This window comes from Phoca vitulina, unplaced genomic scaffold, assembly GCF_004348235.1.
Source record: "Phoca vitulina isolate PV1807 unplaced genomic scaffold, GSC_HSeal_1.0 scaffold1, whole genome shotgun sequence".
NCBI lineage: Eukaryota > Metazoa > Chordata > Mammalia > Carnivora > Phocidae > Phoca > Phoca vitulina.
This window is the reverse complement of record NW_022589704.1, coordinates 104639138-104645919: the sequence shown is the minus strand read 5'-3', so window position 1 is coordinate 104645919 and position 6782 is coordinate 104639138.

Sequence of the window (6782 nt, the reverse complement as noted above, 5' to 3'; positions counted from 1 at the left end):
TTTTCTTTCTTTTTCTTTCTTTCTTTCTTTCTTTCTTTCTTTCTTTCTTTCTTTCTTTCTTTCTTTTTTTTAGAGGAGAGGGAAGACTTGAATTATTGAGTGATGCGCGATTTTTTCCACCGTGTTTGTTTCCTACTGTGAAAGGCCGACGGGTATTGATATTTGGATTTCTGATTTAGCTGTTTAACGTTACATCCGCGTCCCTGCTCTTCGACCCTGCGCCCCGCTCCAGTCGTTCGCACTGAAAAGGGCGACCACATCCACGCCTCCATCCTCGCTGTTGGCACGTAGCTTGGGGCCAGTACTGCAAGGTGTCCAGGGCTTTAGGTTCCCGAGAGAGGGAGAGACAAATTAGGTCTCTCAATGATAAATGATGCGAGTCAGGGTGGGGGTCCTGGTTGGCTCCAAAGATTGGCGATCTGAGCCCGCCTCCCCCCTCCCCCTCCCCCTCCCATGGAAGGATTTAAATTTTAAAAGGGGGTAAAGAGTAGTTCTGGTTTCTTCCTAGAAGCTTCCTATTGGAAACTCTGGTTCTGTCTTTGGCTTCTAGTTTACATCTGGGGACGCTCCTGCTTTACCATATCAATTTATTTTGTTTTTATTGGAAGCTGTCAGAGAGCTGTCAAACCTTAACAAAATGAGGGACCATAATGATTTATCCTATGTGAAGCTTACAATCAAATTAGGGGTAGAATCACTTCAGAGGAAGTTGATGTCTCCTCTTCTCCCCCCCCACCCCCACCCCCCTGCAGCATCAATGCCCAGGCAGACTTATTTCACACTATAGATTCTTGACAACAACCTTTGGTCTTGATTGAGTTGGGTTTCATGCAGCTTCTGCATGAATCCTGAGGTTAACTTTGTGGTTTGGGTTAGAGCTGTACTCACTGCATTGGAATACTAAAAGGTAGTTGAATGACAATTGGTTTTGTAACACCATTATTTTATTAGAGAAAAAAAGAATTCTGAGGGGCCTTTCATCTGTAACTTACAATGACCCTCTTGTCTGTAAGCTTTTTTTTTTTTTTTTTAAGATTTTATTTATTTATTTGAGAAAGAAAGAAAGAGAGCACCAGCAGGGAGTAAGCGGTGGGCAGAGGGGGGGGAGAGGGGAAGAGAGGAAGAGGAAGTGAGAGAAGCAGACTCCCTGGTGAGCAGGGAGGTGGGGCTCAATTCCAAGGCCCAGAGATCATGACCTGAGCCAAAGGCAACCAACTAAGCCACCCCAGTGCACCTCGTCTATAAGCTTCTAACTGAAAATCATTATGTTAGCTACTAGATTCTTGGGCAACCAGAAGACTTCTCCAGCATGGCCTTTACCTGTGGAAGAAGGGCCATGCCCAGGAGATGGTGAATCACAACAGATCAAAGCTTCGGATGATCCAAAAAGCTGCCCAGTTGGCAGGGGTCTGAGTAAGGAGGGGCCTGGTGTTCCAAGTCAAGCTGATCAGGCCTGCCTTTCCTTCTACTGAGGGCCCCAAGCGGCTGCCACCCATCTGTGGCCTTTGAGCATTTCAGGTTTAAAAATACCTATGTGGCTAGTTTAATCATACTAGAGAGTCTAGAAAAAATATGCACCATTATCCAGCTTTGTATGTTCTTTAACATTTAGACATGTTTTAGAAGAAATAAAATAGTACAAATATAATTTAAGTTGCTTTTGCATTCTTGCCTGATCCCATTTATCTCCTACCATACCTAGAAGTAAACACTTTCTTTTTCATTCTTATACATCATGTTTTTATACATTTACCACACATATTTACATCCCTAAATGATATATGGTATCACTTTGGTTGTCTTTAATCAATATATAAATGGTATCATACTGTTTCAGTTTACATCTGCAGTTTACTCAACATCATAGTTTTTGAATTTATGCATTTGGATACATATAGTGCTAATTCTTTCATTTTAACTGCTGTATCATATTTCATTTTATAAATATGCCACAATGTATTCATTAATTTTACTACTTATGAATCTATAGATTATGTCCATTTTTTTTTTTTTTTTTCCCTTTCTTTCTTTTTAGGGGAGGAGAGCAGAGGGAAAGAGAGACTCTTAAGCAGGCCTCATGCCCAGTATGGGGCCCTATGTGGGGCTGGAGCTCAAGACCCTGAGATCATGACCTGAACCAAAATCAAGAGTCAAAGGCCAAACTGACTGAGGCACCAGACACCCCTCCAGAGGTTTTTTTTTTTTTTTTTTTTTTTCCCCTCAACATAAACTATACACTCTTGTACCTGTCCCTTAGCATTTCTCAAATACGTACTTAGGAGTAGAATTTCCGGGTCATAAGGAATGCTTATCTTCAGCTTTAGTAGGTCTCTCCAGTTGCTCTATAAAATGATGTTAGCAATTCACACCCCTTCCCCCATTAGCAGTGTGTGAGATTTCCTTTAGCTCCATAACTTTGCCAAAACTTTAAGACCTCTCTTTTTACAAACGGGAAAATGATACCCAGGGAATACAAGTCTTTGTTCGCTGAGTTTAATGCTCCATGACATCATCCCACCTTCTGCACCAATCCAAAAATACTTAGATAAATAAAATATTTTTTTAATTATGGAAGATATGGGATTCATTTCCTGTCACAATGACTTAAAATTGAATCTATCTATGTCAATAAAATGTGCTCGAAATATATATTAAAAGACAATCAGGGAAATTGTTACATGAAGCTCCCAAACTGTGAATAATCTTCTAGATATTAGTAAGTATTGGAACTCTGCATTTAGATGCCCATATGCAAACCTAGTGTATACTATATAAATTGCACCTAATTTAAAGTCCTATTTACAGTTGTAGCTTTTTTCTCTCTCTCTCAAATACACCTGTTCTCAGAGCAACTTTGAGCCTTAAACAGCAGACATTTGTCTAAGATTTGTTAACATTTCAGTAAGAATACTGCAGCTCTGAATGGAGCGAGGGGTAAACAGCTGTTCCTCTTAGACAATAGTGTAAACAATGCCATCTTCTGGGGGCATTTTGCCAACAAGTTTTTATTAGCTGCAGAATATTAATCACTGTTAAGACTCTTCTCAGCCAGATTGATATTTACCTTTTGAAATTCTTTTGTAAACCTTTTAGTCTGATAAATCCACCTTTCAAATGCTGGAGTAGAAGCTGAATAATCTCCCCATTTCCCCCATGTTACTTTATATAGAAGAAGAACTCATACTTGAAGAGTGCCTTGCTTTGAAGAAGCTTGAAAATTATGCATAGATAGAGCAGATTGATTGCTAACAGGAAATGGGGGAAAACGGATAACTGAAATCCTCAAATGCCTGCATTTTAGAATGATAAATCTGAACATCTTCTCAAGACAAACTTTCGTCCAAAATCTTAAAAAACGAATGAAGTGGACAGGGTGCGATGTTCATGTCCCTTTAATTTTCCCTCGGGCCCTTCTATTTCTTTCCCTTTAATAGAGCAGAAGGGAAAGAATCATTCATCTACTGGAATCTTAGCCTTGGAATATTCAACAAGTGGTTTGCCTCATTGATTTTGTAATCCTCCTATGAGGTATGTAGCAAGAATGTTTGGTCATCTCCATTTTACAGATGTGATCCTAAAAGGAGACAGGTATTGACACATTAACTATCATACAGGATTAATGACCCCAACCCATACAGCACTTTAAAATGAAAACTCTTCATCTTTTTTCCTTTATCTTTAGAGAGCTAATAGGTCAAATTCACTGTGACATATGGGTACCTGTCACATATGGGGGAAGAGTCGGCATTGGTCACAATAGGCTACACTGTTGTGAGTATTGGTATTTTTAGATTATTTCAACTTCACATATTTATGGTTTGTTGTAAAGATGGAAGGATGATTTCTGCTGCCAATCATATCTTTAAAATAGAGTTTTTAAAAGTAATGATGTGGCAGAAAGTTAATTTAATATTTTTCCTTTCACCCTTACTTCTTTAAAAAAAATGTTTTCTTTCTTTCTTTCTTTTTTTTTTTTAATTTATTTCCTCTTTGGAGCATGGGGCCGGTAACATGCTACACTTGTAGGATGTAGGAAATAGGAAATCTGTTCCTGCTCTCATGGAGCTAGAAATGATCTGGGAAAGTATGATGTAAACACATTAAAAAGTTAAGGTAACAATGCAAGTTAGCATGTGATTAAGTGCCAAATGGCTCAGATAATAAGTGCCATAGGAATTTTTATGTTGACACAGATTGCTTCCTCTGGGAAAGAAAACTTGCAGTTGGCATAATGAAGCGGTTGTCTTTTTGGGGGTAAAGGGATTTGAGTCACCCTGGGCCATGAAGATTGTTATTCAAGTCAGGTTAGGTCAGGTATCTTTGCTTCACAGGAAGTCACATTTTCGTGTTATGCAGGCAAAATTCTACTTTACAGGATAGGCTTCTCTATTTAGGCAAATGGACCTCAGCCAAAGGTTGAGTACAATTCACTTGAGCCTCTCCCCACTATTTTTCTCTCCTTGTGCCATCTCAAACACAGTCTTGTCACCACCATACTTACCTTGACAACAAAACTAATCATCTTCTAACATCAGTCTCCTGCAAATAGAACAACCCTTTATGTACCTTTACCTGAAATGCATGTTTCTCAGCTGGTAATATTTCTTGCTGTTTACACATATTACTCTTTCTTCCTTCTATGGACTACTTCATCCCAAATGGCTAATTTTTGCTCACCATCCCACTCCAAATTCAGCTACCACAACTCCCTTGAAGTCTTTAGTGATTACTGTGCAATATTTCTGTTCACATATGTTTTCCTAACTCTGAGTAGTTTCACAGGAGTAATTTATCAATGAATGTTCAATTCTGAGTCTTCAGCATACATCTAGGTTTAAAAAATATATATATTTGATGAATGAATAATGTTAGATATAAAAAAGCCTTGTCAGCTTTTTAAAAGGCTACATCTACCCCCTACCCTCACCACTATTCACCCATTGTACCAGAATTCAGAGGCTCCTTTGAGGACATTTACTCTTATTTACTTTGTAAATCAAGATGTCAATTACATAGAAAATCAATAAGAATGCAATTTAGGTTAATACCTTAATAGTTCATTTTTCCTAGATGTATATTTCCAAATACTTGGATTTATTTTTTGGGGGGGAGGAATTCACCCTCTAAAGTATGTATGTAATTATATTTGTACAATGCCAGCCATGGCACATCCAGAAACATATGTCAAGAGAAAGATCTTTCTTCACTTAGTTCTGGCTCTTTCTGAGGGGAGTCCTCCTTACAATCACTGAGAAGTCATTTGTGATATATATCATGTTTCAGGACAAACCTGTTTGGAGTTTAATGAAAAGTGTTCTGAGCTTAGAATCAGACAACCTGAACATTAGCCTTGACTTTGCAGCTTACCAGGTACAAGAACTTGAGTAAATAATGTGATCTTTTGAGATTCAGCTTCCACATTTGTAAATTGTGATAATTTCCGGCTTAGGTATTTTGGCATAGTGAATAGAATCATACATGTAAAAACGTTTTTGTTATATAGGCACAAGTTATAAATATCATGCCGTAGTCCAAAGAAGACAATTTATTCAGTCTCTAACCACTGGATTTCTCATGCATTTTATCTGCCGGTTCATCTCTGGAGTAAAAATACATGTGAGTATCTAAAAACTTTACCCGTTCTATGGGAAATATACATAATTCATTGCTTAAAGGCATCACAATAATTCAATCAACCAACATTAATTTATTGAACAACGTTAATGTGCCTAGACATCTATCATTTCCTTTTGATTAAATAGGTGCCATAGAAAGAGTTGGCCTGGTCCTGTCTTCAAGGTTCTTACACTTCTCTCAATTTCTAGATAGGGAGAGAATATATGCAAACATAAGTAATGGATGCTTATAGGAGAGAAACCACTAAATCTATGGTTTTCAAGTCCACTGAAGTGACAGACATTATTGGTTTCTTGACCAACAACCATTTGCAACTTCTTCCTTGATTGCAAAACAGGCTGTCCAAGGTCTCACGATTTGACTAAGCCTTTACAAGTACATTTCACTTTGAGAGTGATTATCTGATACTTGCCTTGTGGCCCAGTTCTGACCAATAACATACAATGGGAAGGAGAGCTTTTCTTCTCAGAAAAGGGAGAGGGGCATGAATAAAAATCCTGTTGTCCCTGCAGCTTTCCCCACCGCATTTTCAATATCTCAGGAGGGCATAAGGTTTGTAACTCCAGTAGCCAGCTTGGGAATATGAGGGGATGGCCAGGACAATGACATGGCCAAAAACAGACATGTCATGGGTATTGATGACAATATTGAGTTACTTCTACTCTGGAACAATAAATCTCTGTATTGTTTAAGCCACTGCTAGTTAGGTTCTCTAGAGGAAAACAGGACATGTATTAAATATCAACCTGCAGTAGGCATTGTGACTTTGTTTTCTCTTTTTAGAATTCATGGCAAAATTCTGAAGGAAGTATCATTAGCAACATTTGGCAGATAAGGATACTGAGGCTCGTGAAATTTAAGTAACATTGTCCAAAACACAAAGCTATTAAGCAGAAATGCAGAGGTTCTGGTTCCAGAGTTTAGGTGTATCATGCCCTCACTAGTGCTACCAATGCTTAGAAATGAAATACATCTATTAATCTTGTGTGTGTGTGTGCACGCGCGTGTGTGTGTGTGCACGCGTGCATGTGTGTATTTAACTTGCTCATATGATCTCCAGTATGACCGACAATTTGATTTCTACTATTAAAAAAAAAAAATTCTTTGGGTTACGGCTGCCCTGCTTCTGTCTCTCAGGGAATAGC